This window comes from Nicotiana sylvestris, chromosome 5 (assembly GCF_000393655.2).
Source record: "Nicotiana sylvestris chromosome 5, ASM39365v2, whole genome shotgun sequence".
NCBI classification, from domain to species: domain Eukaryota; kingdom Viridiplantae; phylum Streptophyta; class Magnoliopsida; order Solanales; family Solanaceae; genus Nicotiana; species Nicotiana sylvestris.
The window spans coordinates 39,002,741-39,026,442 of NC_091061.1; positions in this window are offsets into that span (position 1 = coordinate 39,002,741).

Consider the following 23,702-nt stretch of genomic DNA (forward strand, 5'->3'; position numbering starts at 1 on the left):
ATCCAAAAGTATCCTCACAATACAGGACCTCGATTTTACTCAGTCAAAAATCACATAAGCCCCTCGGGCAGTAGTAAAACATGATGCTCAGCCCAAAAATATTATTGGAAATATCATTTCAAGTGTTAAAGCAAAATAAAAATGGCTGATTTTTGAAAACAGTGGAAAATACATGACTGAGTTCAAGGATAAAAATCAAACAGTGAGGAAATATCAACAACAGCCCCCGAAGGATTCAAATAACTGGCACGAAGCCCAAATATGGCAATCAACCCTATAACATAATGACAAATAAGTCTCAGTCAAATATGCGGTAAAATCATCAATCGGGACGGACCAAGTCAAATCCCCAGTAGTAAAAGACCCCACGCTCATCATCCAGCGTATATCTTGCCACAATATAGCACTACGATGTGCAAATCTAGGGTTTCAAACCCTCAGATATCATTTACAATCATTACTCACCTCAAACCAGCAAAATCTGTAGCTCGCGATGCCTTTACCATTCAAATTGGCCTCCACGCGCGTCGAATCTATCCAAAATCAGAACGAATATATCACAATATGCTAAGGGAGCAAAGCCCAAGCGAAAACAATTGAAAATTATCAAAAATCCCGAAATTAGCAAAAACCCGAGCCTCGGGCCCATTTCTCAAAACTCAAAATTTTTTACATCAACAGGTTCCTTATCTCCCCACGAGTTCATACATATCAAAAGTTCTCAAATCCGACCTCCAATGGCCCTTCAAATCCCAATTTAAAATCTCAAAATCCCAAGCCCTAGTTCTTCCATTTTTAGCTAAATTTCCATGAATTTCTAGGTTAATTTCACAATAGAATCACGTTTTAGGTTCAAAAATCTTACCTCCAATAAATTCTCCTTGAATCCCTCTTCAATATCCCTCAAAGAGCTCTCAAAATGGTCAACTATGGAGGAAAAATGGCTAAAATCGCAGATAAAATGACTTATAAACTTTCTGCCCAGGTCTGGCCCTTCCTTCTTCGCGAACGCGGTCAACGCCTCACGTTCGCGAAGCACAAACTTACGTTTACCAAATTTTGCCCTACGCGAAAGCGTCACCCTATCGCAAACGAGATGCTTCTGCCTCCTACACCTTCGCGAACGTGACAACCTTACGCAAACGCGATGAACAAAATGCCTTGGACCCCAATTTGCTCTACGCGATCGCGAGTGCCTTCTCGCGATTGCGATGCACTGCTTCCCATCCTTTCGCGAACGCGAAGGCTTAATTTTTGGCCTTACTCAAATCCTTCTACGCGAACGCGATGCTCCACCCGCGAACGCGAAGAGAAAATTCTTCTGCAACAGCTAAACAACAATTTCTGCAACTCTCAAAGCTAAAAATGGTCCGATTGACCATCCGAAACTCACCCGAGGCCCCCGGGACCTCAACCAAAAGCACCAACACATCTTAAAACCTCGTTCAAACTTGTTCCAATCATCAAAACACCTTATAAAAACACCAAACCCACCAATTCACATCGAATTCAAGCCTATGTTTTTCTAAAACTTCCGAAATACGCTTTCGATCAAAACCCAACCAAAACATGTTCGAATGACCTGAAATTTTGCACACACATCCCAAATGACATAACGAAGCTACAACAACTCTTGGAATTCCATTCCAACCCTCGGATCAAAATCTCACCTATCAACCGAAAATCGTCAAAATACAAATTTCGCCAATTCAAGCCTAATTCTACACCGGACCTCCAAAACCACTTCCGATCACGCTCCTAAGTCACAAATCACCCAACGAAGCAAACCAAATCATAAAAATTCCATTCCGAGCTCATATACAAATAAGTCAATTCGTGGTCAAACCTTTCAAATTCAAAGCTTTCAACTGAGACTGTTCTTTCAAATTCATACCGATTTCCGTGAAAACCAAAATCAACAATTTACATCAGTCACAATACATCATACGGGGCAAGTAATGCCCTAGAACTGGCGATCAAAGTGCAAAATCTCGAAACGACCAGTCGGGTCATTACATCCTCCCCCACTTAAACACACGTTCGTCCTCGAACGTACCTAGAGTTGTTCTTGAAGCCAACCAATAGCTGAATAACCTTACCATGCTTATACCCGGGGGTGATCCCACATCACCCTATCTCATATAGGCCCGATAACACAATATAACTGAAATTTCACAATCCATCCTAGTCCATAAACCATAGAACCACATTTCTGCTTCTAAAATCCTCAATACGATCAGAATCTCACATTTATACTGTGAATAAGTCCGAACAAGCTGTAACAAACCATATCTGCTATCTCAGGTGCAATCACATGATATACCACATAACTCAAACACTCGTAGTGATAATTTCTAATCACAACAGCTGCATATAATAACCGAATACCGATAAAAACCTCTTATCAACTAAAGTCTCGTTCCAACACTTCCATATACTGGCAATGATAAAGGAAACACGCAATAAATCATAACCATTTTTCAGATCAACCATCCATAAGGCTACTTCTCCTTTGGCAAGGACCATAGCAAGTTTCCGAGCCGAACCTCGATATTATCCTTCCAATATGCTGAAATCGAATTCGTTCGTATTCATTAATGATCCCAACGATCTCCTCTAGTCCAGCACACCACCCTGGTGACATGACACATCAATAGAGGCCTAAGTCGTAACTAGTATAATACATGCACCAATAAGCAATGGTCTGAACATACTCCAATCATGAAAGTGACTCAAATAAAAGAGTCGTACTTCAAGCTCGCCAGTACCACCACAACACAAAGCAGAGAACCCATCTCACATCATGGAATAGAACACACGAATCTAGCCCGCAAGGTCATATCTCCATATACCTTCGATGTAATGCGCGATCCTATCAAACAATGCTCCACATAAAACACCCCAAGTCACTATGCTCGAAAGCGACAACCACGCACAATTTGATGTTTGGAACCAAAGCAAATTCATTACACCCACGGTGAATCAATTAACATATACCACGCAATCCCGATAGAACATAACTTACACGTCATTCATCGAGCAACACCTAATTACTCTTCCTGCTCGACTTCGACTATGAACCCCAATAGAACCGCACCATATGTGCCCATAACCAACAAATCATACATCTCGCAACACAGAAAGGCCTCATAGTTCTCCCAGATCACTAGTAAGCTCAATAACAGTCGAACCAACCTATCCCTCAACAATACAATTTGGGGCCAACTAAGCCGACTCAGCTAGAACACGCATCCACATTGGCCTACCAGCGAACTCTCTATCAAGGGGAAACCTGAGGCTGTTCCTTCAACTCTTTAACTCTGCCGGTGCCATACGATACGGTGCCCGACACCAAATCAATACCGAAATCGACAACCCTACCTGGCGACATGCCCGGCCACAAGAAACACATCCGAAAAGTCCCTCACCACCGGAACTGAATCAATATGAGGAGCCTCAGCATTGACACTCATCACAAGAGCCCAAGTAAGAAAGACAAATCCTTCCTAGTCATCCGCTAAGTCTTTGAAATGTAAAGCCACTCTACCAGGACTTAATCCAACGCGCCTCGCTATTCAACCCGTGGCATTTCCGGAATAGCCCATAGCGCAATAGTCCAGAATAACCCAACATGGAGACAACCACTCTAATCCCCAATATCACATCCAGAATCTAACATACCAAGCAAAGAAAGATCCACTTGGGCCTCCAAATCCCGATAGTCGCTAAACAGTACTGAATACCCACTATCTACAACCCACATAGCCTGAATATGAGAACTCCTGTCTCCACATCCACACGGCACATGAATCACCATATCCGATCCCAATTTCATTGTTCGAACACATGCCACACCTTTAATACCCAATCATCCCACGATAGATACTCTAAAATTTCCCTGTGCCAACAAGCAATCTCGAATATCACCAGTCGATCTAACAAGAAAATGCTGCAATACCACCGAAGTGTCATCAACTTAATCATATTGTATTTTCTGAACATATACCCTCGTCAAATCACCCCAATTAGCAATAACACTTCCTTAATCATCTGAAACTGCTGCCTAAGAATTCATGACTTTCCATTCAAAACTAAACCGTAACCTTCTCGCACGCAATTGTCAATCCTCCACAACCTACCGCATATACCATACCATCTTAGGATAACATGAGAACTTCATCTTCCTTCCGAGCCACAAACATCTACGTACTCAATTGGTCAAGAACTTCACATTTGTCCTAATCTAGAGGAAAAATCACTATACCTCCCATGCTCCGCATGCCCACTAAAAATATACATCTCCAAACCGCGGTAAAACCATCAAGAACTCTTTGAGTTCCCTTTGCACAAATCAGACTTGTCAGGACTGAATCCTTTTAACTCGATCAAGTTAAGCAAGCCATCAAAACCTAAGAGCATCGCCGCAAAATACCTGAAAGAGCTTATTACCTCGAACACACACAAGGAATTAATCATATCCTTACCATACCGATTCGGTCTACTATCAAGCTACTCCATCTATCTAAATTTCCTTCTGATTCATCTTCAACTTGATATTCTCTCTTGTTGTAGCACCAAAATTCTTCAACCCAGGATTACCACACGAGACCCAAGCATAAAACCACACTGTCTAAGACTCATAAGCCACTGAATACTCTCTAAAATATTCCCAAAAGCACCACATTTGAAATACTTTGCTCTGAAGAACTTCTTGTGAATCTAAATCTGTTACCTCCTGATATTGATACATAGAATCCCACAATTAATTTAGAAAATACCACAAGTCTTGACATCTTCCAATGAAACTTAGTTTCTAACCACATATGCGACTTTGGAATACTCAATTGATATTGGCAGACTCTTGAACACATTAGAATCATTCTCGCAAGTCATCCACTCTCCTCAAACCGCAATTAGTCTGATCAAACGAACCGATCAATATGTTCCTCATTAGCACTCCGACACCGCAGAATGTGACATCATTCCATTACAACCAAGCAACTTCCTGCTTTATGCACCGAGCATCCTTTACCAATAACAACTCAAGACATTCAGTGTTCTTACACACTTATGAAGCATACTATATACCTTGTTAAGAATTTTTCCTTTACTCGAGCCATCTTCGGTCTCAATTCCTGTAGGCCATAACTAATTCACCCGCACGCCTCAAACTGGAACCAACATAGCACCTAACCGTGCAATCAACTGCTCACAGCAGACTCCCCTACTTGGCTCGAAGCCATAGATCAAATTACACTCAATAACTCATAACACTTATATTACATTGATGCCACAATACTATAGTGAGATTAAACTCGAATCCTTTGTAAGCTTGCGAAAACACAGATCATCTAGTACTTAAATCTTCGGCATACCTCTCACTCATTCTCGCAACATTTAAGCCCACTCTCTTAAGCGACCCAAAATTCAAATTCCAACACTTACATTTCACTTGCACATGAGATCTTCAAACAGTCACATAATGGTCACATAACCTCAGAATTTTTCGCAAGAGATAACCCACCTGATTTGCCTTCAATTAACATTTCTGTATACCTTCCACCGTCATAAACTGTACGCAGTCACTTAGTCTTCCTGAGTATGAACTCATACCGCAACATGAAATCTACTCCACTCCCAACTAGGAGACATGATAAGATTCTTCACACGCCCATAACTCGGGCTACACCTCAAATCATGATGGAATTCAAGCACCTAATAGTTCTTCTATCATCCAGCAGACCCCTCTCGCCGCTTTCGAATCATATGGATACTTCTCGAAGTACTAAAATACTCATCACATAATTATCCAGCCGTCACTTCCACTAATAGGGACAATACTGAACATATAAGTTCGAAACACTCGCTCACACAATCAGCACCTCGGTGCTTAAGCCATAGGTAAAGATCCGTCCTCAAGTCCTTCAGACTGGCCCAACATCAAACTCACAGAGATCACATCTCGCCCCTCGATCAGGGAATCACAAGCCATCAAGGCACATATGATACTGAGCGCTCATGCGTGCATGCGAACACGTGAAAGGAATTTCAAAAGTTACTTTTCAAGCTGAATCAAGGACGCACGATAAGAATTCAAGAATATGAAGTTTTCCTAAAGGTTTTGCAGCCTCTTGAGGATAAATACGGACATCTCTGTACTGATCCGCGAGACTCTACTAAACCTTCTCATGGCTCGTGAGACCTATGTAACCTAGGCTCTGATACCAACTTGTCACGACCTAATTCCCAAGCCCGGTCATGATGGCGCCTCTCGTGAAGGCAAGGCCAGCCAGACCAAAATGAAACACTTTTTTTCAACGGTTAAATATCATAAACAGTTCTAAACATGATATAATAGCCATAATTTACGGAAAATAATGATGACAGTAGAAGAAACCATCCCGACACAGCCCAAACCGGGGTGTCACATGTCACGAGCATCTATTAGGGTATAAATACAACTACAAGGCCTAAATTATACGAAACAGGAATAATGAACAAAAGGGAGAAAAGTGGTGCTGTGAACACCGACAGCCACCTCACTAAACTCCGATAACTCTGCCTCTGATCAACCAAAACCCGCTACCGGGTGTATAAATACCTGCATCTGCACACAAGGTGTAGGGAGTAATGTGAGTACTCTGGCTCAGTGAGTAATAAAGGTAAATAACAACTGATCGGTAAGAAATCACATAAAGCAACCAACATGTTGTATAGAAGCAGTGAAAAACCCTTTGAGAAAAATAGTGAAGTTGTGAAATCTTTAGAAATATCTTAGCTCAGTTTAAACCTCTTTTGAAAATAACTTTCTCAACAATTACGCAAATGAGTAAAAACAAATAGTGGAGATAAGCACGGAAATCCATCCCTCGGGCACAACACTCAATAAACAGATAATGTCAGGCAATCAGATAGATATCACATTAAGTAACACAAACAACAGATAATGGCAGACAAATGAAATAAAGTAAACACATAAAATAGTACCAACACGGCTACGGCGTGCAACCCAATCCATATATCGCTACGGCGTGCAACCCGATCCATATATCGCTACGGCGTGCAACCCGATCCATATATTTCGTCGACGGCGCTCACTGGGGGTGTGCAGACTCCGGGAGGGGCCCCTTACGGCCCAAGCGCAATATCAAGCCATCTCGTGGCGTACATATCTCAGGCCCTCGACTTCATAATCAATCAATATCTCACTGTTGCGGCGTGCAACCCAATCCAAAAGTATCCTCACAATACAGTACCTCGGCCTTACTCAGTCAAAAATCACATAAGCCCCTCGGGCAGTAGTAAAACATGATGCTCAGCCCAAAAATATTATTGGAAATATCATTTCAAGTGTTAAAAGCGAAATAAACATGGCTTATTTTTGAAAACAATGGAAAATACATGACTGAGTTCAAGTATAAAAATCAAACAATGAGGAAATATCAACAACAGTCCCGAAGGGTTCAAATAACTCGCACGAAGCCCAAATATGGCAATCAGCCCAAAAACATAATAATAACAAATAAGTCTCAATCAAATACGCGGTAAAATCATCAATCGGGACGGACCAAGTCAAATCCTCAGTAGTAAAAGACCTCACGCTCATCATCCAGCGCGTGTCTTGCCTCAATATAGCACTACGATGTGCAAATCCGGGGTTTAAAACCCTCAGGATATCATTTACAATCATTACTCACCTCGAACCGGCGAAATCTCTAGCGCGTGACGCCTTTACCCTTCAAATTGGCCTCCACGCGCGTCGAATCTATCCAAAATCAGAACGAATATATCACAATATGCTAAGGGAGATAAGCCCAAGCGAAAACTATTGAAAATTATCAAAAATCCCGAAATTAGCAAAAAACCGAGCCCCGGGCCCACTTCTCAAAACTCAGAAATTTTCACATCAACGAGTTCCTTATCTCCTCACGAGTTCATACATATCAAAAGTTCTCAAATCCGACCTCCAATGGCCCTTCAAATCCCAATTTAAAATCTCAAAATCCCAAGCCCTAGTTCTTCCATTTTTAGCTAAATTTCCATGAATTTCTAGGTTAATTTCACAATAGAATCACATTTTAGGTTCAAAAATCTTACCTCCAATAAATTCTCCTTGAATCCCTCTTCAATATTCCTCAAAGAGCTCTCAAAATGGTCAACTATGGAGGGAAAATGGCTAAAATCGCAGATAAAATGACTTATAAACTTTCTGCCCAGGTCTGGCCCTTCCTTCTTCGCGAACGCGGTGTCACACCTCCTTTTTACCTACACCCCCGTGAAGGGGTATAAGGGGAGCTTTTTCCAACTTAAAGTGACAATCAAAACAGGATTTATTTATTTAAAGACTCAGAGTCACCACTTGTAATAATTTATGGTATCCCAAGTCACCGGTTTAAATTCCGAATTGAGGAAAGATTGACTCTATATTACAGTCCGCGAACATAGAAATCCGGGTAAGGAATTCTGTTAACCCGGGAGAAGGTGTTAGGCATTCCCGAATTTCGTGGTTCTAGCACAGTCGCTCAACTGTTATAATTGGCCTATTACCTGATTTTAATGCATGTTTTAGCCTATGGTGCAATTTTAACTTTTATAACCGCTTTTATTCATTTTTAGGAAGATTGCAACGCTATTAAAATACGTCTTGGACCACGTCACATAAATGCACCCGCGGTCTTTGACATATTTTAATATTGTTGAGATTTGGATTTGGGTCACATAAATGCGCACCCTAGTTTTAAGAAGGTAAATTATTAAAGTAACGCGCCTAAAAGCAACTATGCGTTTGCAACTTTGTGAGGGCCGTGAAAATTCTCTAAACGGCACGCTTTGATTTGTAAGGATAAACAAGAGTAACTAACCGAGGGCTATGCAATTATCATTTTTGTTTGGCATGGCGCACCTCAATTCTAATTTTAGGAGAAAGTCAAGCTAATTTCTTGAGGGCCATAACTATATTTTACTCGACTCGGCGTGCCTCAAAGAAATTTGTTCGTTAAAAGAGTTCAAAAGAATTTATCACTTTATCTTAAAATAATGTTTGAACCAATCTCAAGCCCATGTCCAAGGTCAGCAAGATCGAAAGAAAAGGCAGAAATGATCTCCAGAGACGCTTGAGCTCCGACAATTGGCCTTGAACATAACGAAATGTGGCCGATTTTTAACCCAGGCCCAACATGAGCACATGTTCTTGGAGGATTGAGCATCGACGGAAATGGGACTCTAGATCGAGTCCAAACATGCAAACATAAGATTATTTGAATCAAAAAGTGAATCCAATTCAAAAGAAAGACACTGGCAGTCCCAAAATGGCCCTGATTTCATTAATTGGGCCATTACCAGGTCCAGGTTCAGACCTCGCCTTTGTGTGCAACAGATTAATTGTAAGTCAATAAAGATACTACATGAAATATGAGATGGTATTAACTGTCTACTTATGGATTGCAAGTTATTTAAATACAAATTAGTTAATTAACCTTTCTGGAATTCTAACACCACTGCTAACTTAAATTGCTCATGCACGACTAATCGTAAAAATTAACACATGCCATTTACACTACCAGCTAATTAATAAATTTAAATTGAGATGAGCATGATCCAACATTATCAAAACCCCTGAAGTCGATATGCAGATTCACTCACATATTAACAAATTACCTCAGATCCTCAATCACAAGGACTTATTTTAACAAATGAGTATAGAAAAATGACAGAGAAAGACACATATGCAAGCTTTGAATCTAGCTTCATTGAACATTCACATTTGCTAAGAGAATCCTAAGGCTCTCCCCTGTTGATCCTACCACAGCCCGACTAATATAACATCTAAGAGATGCATCCAAAACAAGTTGAATCAACAAATACCAGACAAAATTCAATTATAATTATCATGAAACTTCACAATTCACAGCACAGTCCCATTTATACATGCCATGATAGCAATTTTAGGTCATTATATTAACTGAAACATTTTTAAGGTTGAATATTACAAACATAAATGAGGTTGGACAAAATGAATGAGATCCAACATGGATTTCATCATTCTTATTCAAATTCCAAAGCCAGACTTCAAATACACCTAGGTGATGTCCATGGAGTTTTGGAGAATACCTGTTCACAGCAAACAAACAACACCAAAGCCTGAAGTTATGACCCAATAGCAGGAGCAGTTCAGCAAAGAAGAGACATCAACAAAATCAATTCAAAACCAGTAATGGAATAATGACCAGCAGCTTTCGAATCAGTCTTTGAATCCCAGAAAAAGAAAAAAGTTATGAAGATTTCAGAATTAGGATCAGTTGCAAAAACCAGTCTAATTTTACCTAAAATGCAAGAATTCTCCAGTACTTTCAGCTCAACTTTTCATAACCCCTTTCAGAATTTTTATCCGATTTTTTTCTTCTTTTTTTTTCTCACCCTCCCTTCTTTTCAGCTCTCTTTAGCAATCTTTATAGGCAGGCTACTAGTGCAACTTTAAAATGTTCAGTTTTGCATTTTAGACCTTTTTGAATTTTCTTTTTTTGCTTAAAAGTCCCTAGATTATTGACTTGTTGGCCAAGTAAAACCTATTTTCAGCTTCTAGGAAGCTTCTTTAGGTGGTTACCAAAAGATCCCCTAGATGAACTACCCAAATTCCCCCCCCCCCCATACCCATGAAAATTACTTTAGTTTCAACTCTCTAACCTTCAGCTTATGGGTCAAGTTGACCCAATATTTAGCCCCAAAACAGGATTGACTTCCCTTACTTTGGGCCTTAGATTTTAACAGGAGCCCATCCCAATTTGATGATTAACAATGAATCCAACCCAAAATTCATAACCCAAACCAGTTATGAATTGCAATCAGAAACAAACAAAAACGAATTACCTAACACTAACATGAGAATCAAATAAATGCAACTAACATGCTTTCACTTTAATCATGCAAACATTACTTCAACAAACGAACAATAATAAGGCACAGAAAAAATGAACAGTAGAAGGTGACGATGGGGTGACGAACAACAGAATGGAGAAACGGAGAAGAACACGGATATCTAATCAACAAACGCAAATAAACGAAACTTGATGGAACTCGGACCTTTCGATTTCGAGCCGAACTTGGTTTCAATCATGCGTTCTTGTCTAGAACGGACAAACGAGGCCAGTTTCGACTCTAAAACTCTTGCTACAATTGGAGAAAAATGTTAGGAAATTCGTCCCCTAGAACTTCGAACCTTGGATTTTAGATTCGACGAATTCTGGACTCACTCGAGAGGAACTGCCTTGGGATTTGGAGAGAGGGGAGTGTGATGGTGATTTGGTATTGATTTGGGTGAGGTTGGAGCTTTGTTGCCTGTGAAAATGATGGATTAGGGGTTTTTTTTAGAGGATGAAGAGATGAAGAAGATGAAGGAGACGGGGCGGAACTGATTTGGTCTCTGGGGGTGGATTCAGACACTTTTAAGAGAAATGGGGAAAGTGTGGGAGCCGTTGGATTGGTTAGATTGAAGGGCTCAGATTCATTTTAGATTTGGAACTCGAAATTACGTCGTTTGTGGTATTAGGAAAGGCTGACCGGGTTGGGGGTAATATTGGGCCTGGAATTGGACGGGTATGGAGAATAAAGAATGGGCTCGAATGAAAATTGCTGAAGACTGGCCCAAACTACTTCCTTCTCATTCTAATTTCTTTCCTTTTCATCATTTTTTCACAAATTCTTTTCTTTTCTTTTTTTATCTTTTTTTTCAAAAATTAAAACTAAAAATCCTAAATTAAATTAAAAACCAAACTAACTCTTTAAAAATACTAACTAATCCTAAATAATTAACACCATTAATAAATTAAAGAAAAACTACTCGAAAATCAAAAATTAAAATTAAAGGGTGCAAAATGACTATTTTTGTGATTTTCCTTTTTATAAAACAACTTAATTACTAAATAATTCTTGAAATTAAAAATTAACTCCTAAATGCACATGCAATACATTTTTTGTATTTTTCACTAATTAAAATGCACAAACAAAAATGCAAACAATTAACAGGAAATGCCACGAAAATCCACAAAATTGCAAACACTGAAAGAAATTATTTTGTTTTGAATTTATGGGAGTAATTCACATAGGGAAAAAATCACGTGCTCACAGCTGCCCCTCTTTGCTCGAAAACACGCAGAGTTTTCGGGGCAAAGATAAAGTGAGCAGATACGAGCGATTTTTGCCCATTTGAATACTCTGGGGGAAGCATTTTTGAAAGAGTTGAACGTACCATGCTTCTGAGGTTGCCTACATATCCTTGGCTAAAAAGGAATCAGGTCAGTGTAGTTCAGGAATGTCTGGTAGCTGGAACTACCATGAAGCTGTGATTTCACTGTTGCTGCTGCTGCTACTGCTTACTGAACCCCCTTATTACACCATGTCAAAAATAAAAGAAGCTAGACTAGACTATGATCTATGAGTTTACAAGAGATCCTATCTATATCTTCAACTTGCTTTTTGTGGTTCTTGTTGCCTTGTTGACTTGTATTCTCCCAGTGAAATCCCTTTTGTTGCCGCCTTGAATTGTAATCTGAGATGTTTTCCATTTCTCCAGGTGGATGCCTGACTGCCAACTACACTTTGAGATGTTTTTCCTTTCTCCAGGTGGACGCCTGACTGCTGAACTTGAATGTATTCCCTGCTAACCAGGCGGGCTCCTGATTGCTGAACTTGAAATGTATTCCCATGCTCTCCAGGCGGGCGCCTGATTGCTAAATTTGAATTGTATCCCCTTGCTCTCCAGGTGGGAGCCTGATTGCTGAATTTGAATTGTATTCCCTTGCTCTCCAGGTGGGCGCCTGACTGCCAAAAACCTGCAATGTATTCCCTTGTTCTTCAGGTAGGCTTCTGATTGCTGAAATTTGAACTGTATTCCCTTGTTCTCCAGGTGGGCTCCTGATTGCCAAAACTTGAATTGTATTCCCTTATTCTCCAGGTGGGCTCCTGATTACCAAAACTTGAATTGTATTCCTTTATTCTCCAGGTGGGCTCCTGATTACCAAAACTTGAATTGTATTCCCTTGTTCTCCAGGTGGGCTCCTGATTATCAAAACTTGAATTGTATTCCCTTGTTCTCCAGGTGGGCTCCTGATTTCAACAAAAATAGACAAAACAAGGAAAATTTTCTGCCCCAGTTTGGTAGTTGGGTACATATGTGAGTGCTAAACTGAATCATGTTACCAAATATTCTAAGAACTTGAAAGCTATATCTCATTGTCGAGGAGGGTCCTGACAACTCTTAGTTGAACGACAGTTTTAAAAGTTGCATTATGTTTTTAAAGGTATGACTTCCGCTAAGTCCGGTTATCTAAGAGGGTCTTAAAACTACCGCTCATTATCCAGGAGGGTCCTGACAACTCTTAATTAAACGACGATTTTAAATCTAAGTTATACCTTGGAGGTATTACTTCCACTATATCTTGTTATCCAAGAAAATATTAAGGCTACGTCCCATTATCCAAGAGGGACCTGGCGACTCTTAACTAACGACAATTTTAACACTAAGCTATATCTTCTAAAGGTACAACTTTCACCACATTCTGTTATCTAAGCAGACCTTAAAGCTACGTCCCATTATCCAGGAGGGTCCTGACAATCCAAAGTCAAATTTCATCCTAAGAGTGACAATTCCTTACGGCTGAATTATACTACCCTATAGCAAAATTTACGTTACACATTGTTATCTAATGGCAATCTTAAAGCTAAGTCCCATTATTCAGGAGGGTACTGAAATCTCCTAATTGAATCCTATCTCAAACATACAAACTTTAAAGCCTACTTATGTTCCTTTGGGGTATATTTATATGAGATCTTGCTACTCATGATTGTTTTTGTGATGACCCAACCCGTCGTCTCATGAGAACCGCTTCGTCTTTCCCATTTTATGTTTCTTCATGTTTCATTATCAGTCTTCGGTGTGTTAGAGTTAAATCGGATTGGTTTTGATAGGAAATCAGACACTTAGTCTCTTTAAGGAAGACTTATTTTGGAAAAGTCAACCGGATGTTGACTTATGTGTTAGAGGGTTCGGATGTGAGTTTTGATCGTTCGTTTAGCTTCGGGAGGTGATTTGTGACTTAGGAGAGTGATCAGAAGTGGTTTTGGAGGTGCGGTGTAGAATTAGGCTTGAATTGGCGGAAGTTTGTATTTTGGCGAATTCCGGTTGATAGGTGAGATTTTGATCCGAGGGTCGGAATGGAATTCCGAGAGTTTCTGTAACTTCGTTATGTAATTTTGGACTTGTTTGCAAAATTTAAGGTCATGCGGACGTGGTTTGGTTGGGTTTTGATCAAAAATGGAATTTGAAAGTTCTTGAGATTCATAGGCTTGAATTCGATGTGATTTGAGGATTTTTGGTGTTAGTCGAGGTGTTTTAATGATTGGAACGAGATTGAATAATGTTTATGACGCCTTGGTGCTTTTGGTTGAAGTCCCGGGGGCCTCGGGCATGTTTCGGGTGAGTTTTGAGCGAGTACGGACACCCCGGAACTTAGAAAATGGAGGGGCAGCAGTTGTGGCGCGGACCGCGCTCCTTTTCGCGCTGGGCGCGCTGGCCAGCACTGACCGCGTCAAAGTGGGCGCGGACCGCGGTCACTGAAGACTGCAGGTTGCTGGTCCTACTTCGGAAGCTCATATCTTTTGATCCACAAGGAATTTTGAGGTGATTCAAAAACGAAAGTTGTAGCCCTTCATATGTAGTTTCCAGAAAGGTAACGATAGAGCAATTTGAACACATGTAGCGAAAGTTATGGCTAAAATACTGAAGCCTGTCACTGTAGTCAAAAAGTTGCGCGGCCGCAGTCATTTTTGAGCGGACCCCGCTGATTTTGCACGGACCGCGGTCATTTTTATGCGGTCAGCAGTGTCGGAATCCGAAGGGTACTATATAAATACGAGGTTTTGAGTTTTATTTAATGTTTTGACCTAGAGGGCTCGGATTTTGGTGATTTTTCGAAGGTTTTTCAAGGAACTCATCGGGGTAAGCGATTTTAACTCAGATTTGGCTAGAATACATGAATCTATCACTGAATTCATCATTTAATTCGTGATTTGAGATGGAATTTGGGAAGAAAATTGTGAAACCTTTCAAAAGTGTAAAATAAAGATTTGAAGGACCAAATGGTATCGGAATTGGATAATTTTGGTATGGTTAGACTCGTGAGGGCATGAGGATTCTAAAAATGTAAATTTTACCCGATTCCAAGACGTGGGCCCAAGGCTCGGGTTTTGCTAATCTCAAGATTCTTGATATTTTTCGATTGTTTTCGATTGGGTATTGTCCCCTTAGCATATTGTGATGTATTCGCTTTGATTTTGGTTAGATTCGACGCGCGTGGAGGCCGGTTTAATGGTCAAAGGCGTCGCGGGCTAGAGATTTCACTGGTTCAAGGTGAGTAATACTAGTAAATGATATCTTGAGGGGTTGAAATCCCGGATTTACACATCATAGTGCTGTATTGAGGTGACTTGCACGCCGAATATGAGTGTGGGGTAGAGCACCGTTGGGGATTGTGACTTGGTCCGTCCCGGTTGTTGATTTTACTGCGTATTTGACTGAAATTACTTGTTATCACCATAATTTGGGCTGATTGCCATGTTTGGGGCCTTGTGCCGACTCGTAAAATCCTTCGAGGATTGATATTACTGCTTAGCATAATTTGCATATTATACGGTCTCAGACCCAGGTTTTGAATACTGTTTTGCAAACTCAGCCATATTTCTAAGTTTTGAAAACTCAAATGATATTTTAAGTGTTATTTCGGGCTGAGGACTACTGTTTTGTAAATGCCCAAAGGGCTTATTATATTATTTTCTAGACTGATTATAAAGTAACTTGAAACAGTGGTAACAATGACACTGTGTGATATACTTGAAATAGTGGTAACAATGACACTGTGTGATATACTTGAAATAGTGGTAACAATGACACTGGATGATATACTTGAACAGTGGTAACAATGGCACTGTATGATATAAATTGGTCAGGTAACAATGGCTGACCGGTCAGGTAACAATGACTGACCAAGATATTGCGCTTGGGCTGTAGGAGCCCCTCCGGAGTCTGTACACACCCCCAGTGAGCGTCGTCGACGATAAATAAATATGGATGGCTCGGGCTGCACGCCGCAGGGGGTACTGGAATGTACCATCATATGCATGGCATTCATGCATTTGTTCATTATTTGTTGTTGTGATATTTCTGGAGATATTTATCTGCTTTTGCTGGTGTTATTTGATCTTTGAGTGTTGGGGCCCGAGTGGCTGACCAGGAACGAAGATATTGCCCGAGGGGTGGGTTTCTGTGCATAGTGACACTGATGGCTGGAATTATTTTGCAACTGTTAAAAAGATTATTTTCAAAAGAGGTTTAAAACTGAGTCAGATATTTTATAAAGGATTTTCATGGAATTACTGTTTTCAAAAAGGGTTGTACCGTCTTAGATAGCATGATGAAGTGTTCTTACGTGATTTCTTATCGCTCAGTTATTATTTACTCTTATTACCACTGAGTTGGAAATACTCACTTTACTCTCTGCACCTCGCGTGCAGTTGCAGGTACTGTTCACCCGATAGCGGGTTATTAGCGGACTGAAGGTATACTATTGTAGCTGAGCAAGGTTACCGTCAGCGTTCACGGAACCGTATTTCTTCATTGATTCTAAATTCCATTATGTATATTGCTGGTCTTGTATTAGTATTTAGATCTTTAGATGCTCGTGGCTTGTGACACCCCGATTTCGGGCTGAGTCGGGATGGTTTCCGTTATTCTATCATGTTTACTTCGCACTTGTGATTATATTATCTGCGACTTAGACTTATTCCTGCTAAGTAATTATAAAGAGATGTATTGTTTTGTTGTTGGCTGGCCTTGTCCCCACGAGAGGCGCCATCATGACCGGGTTGGGATTTTGGGTCGTGACAAGTTGGTATCAGAGCCTAGGTTACTTAGGTTTCACGAGTCATGAGCAGGTTTAGTAGAGTCTCGCGGATCGGTACGGAGACGTCTGTATTTATCCTCGAGAGGCTGCAGAACCTTAGGAAAAACTTCACATTCTTGAATTCTTATCGTGCGTCCTTGATTCAGCTTGAAAAGTAACTCTTGAAATTCCTTCCACGTGTCTGTATGTACGCATGAGTGCTCAGTATTAGATGTGCCTTGATGGCTTGTGAATCCCCGATCGAGGGGCAAGATGTAATCCCTGTGAGTTTATGTTGGGCCAGTCTGGAGGACTTGAGGCCGGATTTTTGCCTGGCTTGAGCACCGAGGTGCTGATTGTACGAGTAAGTGTTTTGAAACTTATATGTTCAGTATTGTCCCTAATAGTGGGAGTGACAGCTGGATAGCTATGTGATGAATATGCTAGTACTGCGTGATGTTTCTATATGACTTGGAAGTGTCGAGGAAGATTTGTTGGATGATAGATGGACTACTAAATGTAGGATTTCCATTGTGAGTGGAAGTGTAGTTCCGAGATTATAGGTGTGTGAAGAATCTTTTCAAGTCTCCTAGTTAAGAGTGAAGTAAATTTCACGTTGCGGTATGAGTACAGACTCAAGAAGATCAACTGACTGCGTAATGCTTATGGCGGTGGAAGGTATACGAAAAGGTTATATTGAGGCAAAACAGGTGGGTTATCTCCCGCGAAGTGTGCTGAGGCGGTGTGATCCTTATGTGAATGATAGAAGACCTCATGTGCCAGTGAATTGTAAGTGTTGAAGTTTGAAATTTTGGGGTCGCACAAGAGAGTGAGCTTAACTGTTGCGAGGATGAATGCGAGATTTGCAGAAGATTTAAAGTACTAGATGATCCGTGTTTTCACAAGCTTACAAATGATTTGAGTTTAATCTCACTATGGTATTAAGGCAGCGGTGGAGTATACACGTTATGAGTATTGTGTGTTCTGATCTATGGCTTCGAGCCAAGTTGGGGAGCTTGTTATTGGTCAGCTGATTGTACGGTGGTGTTGCTATGCTGGTTTTGAATTGAGGTCTGCTGGCGAGTGAAAATTGAGCTGAAGATGGCACGAGTGAAGGAAAATTTTAATAGAGGTTATATGGTGCTTCGTAGATGTGTGAAAATAATAGGATGTCTTGAGCTGTTGTAAAGAATGCTCAGCGTATAGAGAAGGAAGATGCTTGATTGTATTGGGATAAGGTTGTATCTTGCGGTGTCAGAGTGCTAATGAGGCACAGGTGGTTTTGTTAGTTGAGCAGGCTAAATGCAAGTTGAATAGAGTGAATGACTCTCGAAAATGGTCCTAATGTGTTCGAGGTTCCACATGTAACAATTGGGTATCTTTAAAGTTGTATATGGGGTTAGAAACTGTGTTTTCATTGGATGAGGTCAAGACTTATGATATCTCTATATCGATTATAAGATCCTATGTATCAGTATCAGGAAAGCAAAGGTAACGGATTTAGATTCGCAGGAAGTTCTTCGGAGTGAAGTATGTTGGAATGTGAGGTATCTGGAAATAATTGAGAGAGGATTCAGTGGCTTATGCGTCTTAGACGGTGTGGTCTTGTGCTTGGTTCTCGCGTAGTAAGCCTGGGTTGAGGAATTGTGGTGCTACATCAAGGAGAAATATCAAGTTGAATATGAATCAGAAGGAAATTTAGATAGATGGAGTAGCTTGATAGTAGACCGGATCGGTATGGTAAAGGTATGATTAATTCTTGGTATGTGTTCGAGGTAATGAGTTCATACAAGTACTTTGTAGCAATGCTCTTGGGTTTTGTTGGCTTGCTTAGCTTGGTCGAGTTAGAAGGATTCCGTCCTAGCAGTTTAATTTATGCAAACGAAATTGAGAGAGTTCTTGTTGATTTCTACCGTGGTTGAAGAGGTACATTTTCTATGAATATGAGAGACATGGGATGTGTAATGATTTCTCTCCTAGATGGGATCGATGGAAGTTCTTGACTAGTGGAGTGCATAGATGTCTGTGGCCCAGAAGGGAGGTAAGGTTTTCATGTATCCTCGGATGGTATGTTATATGCGGTATGTTGTGGAGGACCGAGACTTGCGTGTGTTAGGTTACAGTTCGGTTCAGAAAGGAAGCTCATGAAACACTTAGGCAGTGGGTAGCCTCAGATAATCAAGGAAAATGGTACTGCTATTTGAAAGTGATTTGACGAGAGTATATGTTTCAGGAAAAGGGAAATGTGATTAAATGGATGGAACTTCGGTGGTATTGTGGCACTTTCTTATTAGATCGACTGGTGATATTCGGGTTGGCTTGGTAGTACAGGGAACTTTTAGAGTCTATCGTGGAATTATTGGGTATTAAGGTGTGGTATGCTTTCGGACGGTGAAGTTGGGATATGATGTGGTGATTCATGTGTCGCGTGGATTTGAAGACGGAAGTTCTCATATTCAGGCTATGTTGTGATTGTGGATCGTGTGTAACGGCTATCGGGATTTGGGGGCCCGAGTGGACCTTTCCTTGTCTGGTATATCAGATTTTGGATATGATATCGGGGTTTAGACTGGATTTCTCAGTGTTGGGTTATTATGGATTATTGCGTTAGGGGCTATGCCGGAAATGCCACAAGGTGAGTGGTGAGGTGTGTCGGAGTATGCTCTAGTAGAGTGGTTTATGTTTCAAAGAACCAGCGGACGGCTGGGAAGGGTTGCTTTCCTTATTTGGGCCTCGTGATGGATGTTAGCGCAGAGGTTGCCATCATTGATTCAGTTCTGATGTTGAGGGACTTTTCGAATATGTTTCTTGTGGTCGGGCATGTCGCCGGACGGAGTTGTGGATTTCGGTATTGATTTGGTGCCGGGCACCGTATCGTATGACTCCGGTAGAAGTTATGGTAGTGGAAGAAGCAGCTTCAGGCTTCCTCGGTAAGGAGTTCGTTGGCAGGCTAATGTGGATGCGTGTTCTAGCTTGAGTCGGCTCGGTTGGCTCCGAATTGTATCATTGAGGGTTAGGTTTACTCGACCGTTATTGAGCCTATTAGTGATCGGGAGGTCTGTGAGTTGCCTTCTATGTTGCGAGACGTTATGATTTATTGGTTATGGGCACCAATGGTGCGATTCTGTTGGGGTTCATAGTGGAAGTCGAGCGGAAGAATAATTGGGTGTTGCTTAGTGGATGGCGTACCGGTTACGTCCTATCGGGTTTGCATGGTATATGCTACTTGTTTCACCGTGGGTGTAATGATCTACTTTGGTTTCAAACATCAAATTGTGTGTGGCTGTCGATTTTGAGCATGGTGACTGTAGGTGTTTTATGTATAACAGTGATTGAATAGGATCGCACGTTGTAGCGAGGCCACATGGAGATATGACCTTTTGGGGTGGATTCAATGTTCTATTTATATGATGTGAGACGGGGTCTTAGCCTTGTGTTGTGATGGTATTGATGAGCTTGAGGTACAGCTCTTTCGTTTGAGTCATTTTTTTATGATTTAAGTATGTTCAGACCGTTTCTTATTGGTGCGTGTATTATGCAAGTTGTGGCTTAGGTCTGTATTGAGGCGTCATATCACCAGAGTGGTGTGTTGGATTTGAGGTGATCGTTGGGGTCATTAATGAATACGAACAGATTTGATTTCATCTTGTTAGAAGGATAATATCGAGGTTCGGCTCAGAAACCTGTTATGGTATTAGTCAAAAGGGAAGTGGCTTCATGAGTGGTTGATCTGAGAAATGGTTATGGTTTGTTGCGTGTTTCATTTATCGTTGGCAGTATATGGAAGTGTTAGAATAAGACCTTAGTTGATAAGAGGTTTCCTATCGGTATTCGAGCACTGTGGGCAACTGCTGTGAATAGAAGTTATTGTTTCGAGTGTTTGGGTTATGTAGTATATCATATGATTGAAGGTTATTACAGCTGGTTCGGGCCTATTCTGAGTATGGATGTGAGGATCGGATCTTGTGTATGATTTCGGAAAGTGCAATGTGGTTCTATGGTTTATAGACTAGATGGATTGTGAAATTTCAGCTATATTGTGTTATCGGACCTATGCGAGATAAGGTGACGTAGGATCACCCCCGAGTATATTCTTGGTAAGGTCATTCAGCTATTGGTTAGCTTCTAGGATAACTCTGGGTACGCTCGAGGACGAGCGTTTGTTTAAGTTGGGGAGGATGTGACGACCCAACCCGTCATCTCATGAGAACCGCTTCGTCTTTCCCATTTTATGCTTCTTCATGTTTCGTTATCAGTCTTCGGTGTGTTAGAGTTAAATCGGATTGGTTTTGACAGGAAATGAGACACTTAGTCTCTTTAAGGAAGGCTTATTTTGGAAAAGTCAACCGGATGTCGACTTCTATGTTAGAGGATTCGGATGTGAGTTCTGATTGTTCGGTTAGCTTCGGGAGGTGATTTGTGACTTAGGAGAGTGATCAGAAGTGGTTTTGGAGGTGCGGTGTAGAATTAGGCTTGAATTGGTGGAAGTTCGTAATTTGGCGAATTCCGGTTGATAGGTGAGATTTTGATCCGAGGGTCGGAATGGAATTCCGAGAGTTTATGTAACTTCGTTATGTAATTTTGGACTTGTCTGCAAAATTTAAGGTCATTCGGACGTGGTTTGGTTGGGTTTTGATCAAAAATGGAATTTGAAAGTTCTTGAGATTCATAGGCTTGAATTCGATGTGATTTGAGGATTTTTGGTGTTAGTCGAGGTGTTTTAATGATTGGAACGAGATTGAATAATGTTTATGACGCCTTGGTGCTTTTGGTTGAAGTCTCGGGGTCCTCGGGTATGTTTCGGGTGAGTTTTGAGCGAGTACGGACACCCCGGAACTTAGAAAATGGAGGGGGCAGCAGTTGTGGCGCGGACCGCGCTCCTTTTCGCGCTGGGCGCGCTGGCCAGCGCTGACCGCGTCAAAGTGGGCGCGGACCGCGGTCACTGAAGACTGCAGGTTGCTGGTCCTACTTCGGAAGCTCATATCTTTTGATCCACAAGGAAATTTGAGGTGATTCAAAATCGAAAGTTGTAGCCCTTCGTATCTAGTTTCCATAAAGGTAAAGATAGTGCAATTTGGACACCTGTAGCGAATGTTATGGCCAAAATACTGAAGCATGTCACTGCAGTCAAAAAGCTGCGCGGCCGCAATCATTTTTGCGCGGACCCCGCTGATTTTGCGCGGACCGCGGTCATTTTTATGCGGTCAGCGGTGTCGGAATCCGAAGGGTACTATATATATACGAGGTTTTGAGTTTTATTTAATGTTTTGACCTAGAGGGCTCGGATTTTGGTGATTTTTTGAAGGTTTTTCAAGGAACTCATCGGGGTAAGTGATTTTAACTCAGATTTGGCTAGAATACATAAATCTATCACTGAATTCATCATTTAATTCGTGATTTGAGATGGAATTTGGGAAGAAAATTGTGAAACCTTTCAAAAGTGTAAAATGAAGATTTGAAGGACCAAATGGTATCGGAATTGGATAATTTTGGTATGGTTAGACTCGTGAGGGCATGAGGATTCTAAAAATGTAAATTTTACCCGATTCCAAGACGTGGGCCCGGGGCTCGGGTTTTGCTAATTTCGAGATTCTTGATATTTTTCGATTATTTTCGATTGGGTATTGTCGCCTTAGCATATTGTGATGTATTCGCTTTGATTTTGGTTAGATTCGACGCGCGTGGAGGCCGGTTTAATGGTCAAAGGCGTCGCGGGCTAGAGATTTCACCGGTCCGAGGTGAGTAATACTTGTAAATGATATCTTGAGGGTTTGAAACCCCGGATTTGTACATCATAGTGCTGTATTGAGGTGACTTGCACGCCGAATATGAGCGTGGGGTAGAGCACCGTTGGGGATTGTACTTGGTCCGTCCCGGTTGTTGATTTTACTGCGTATTTGACTGAAATTACTTGTTATCATCATAATTTGGGCTGATTGCCATGTTTGGGGCCTTGTGCCGACTCGTAAAATCCTTCGAGGATTGATATTACTGCTTAGCATGATTTGCATATCATTTAATTTCAGTCCAAGGTTTTAAATGCTGTTTTGCAAACTCAGCCATAATTCTAAGTGTTGAAAACTTAAATGATATTTTTAAATGTATTCCGGGCTGGGAACTTCTGTTTTGTAAATGCCCAAGGGGCTTATTATATTATTTTCTAGACTGATTATAAAGTGACTTGAAACAGTGGTAACAATGACACTGTGTGATATACTTGAAACAGTGGTAACAATGACACTGTGTGATATACTTGAAACAGTGGTAACAATGACACTGTGTGATATACTTGAAACAGTGGTAACAATGACACTGGATGATATACTTGAACAGTGGTAACAATGGCACTGTATGATATAAATTGGTCAGGTAACAATGGCTGACCGGTCAGGTAACAATGACTGACCAAGATATTGCGCTTGGGCTGTAGGAGCCCCTCCGGAGTCTGTACACACCCCCAGTGAGCGCCGTCGACGATAAATAAATATGGATGGCTCGGGCTGCACGCCGCAGTGGGTACTGGAATGTACCATCATATGCATTGCATTCATGCATTTGTTCATTATTTGTTGTTGTGATATTTCTGGAGATATTTATCTGCTTTTGCTGGTGCTATTTGATCCTTGAGTGTTGGGGCCCGAGTGGCTGACCAGGAACGAAGATATTGCCCGAGGGGCGGGTTTCTGTTCATATTGACACTAATGGCTGGAATTATTTTGCAACTGTTAAAAAGATTATTTTCAAAAGAGGTTTAAAACTGAGTCAGATATT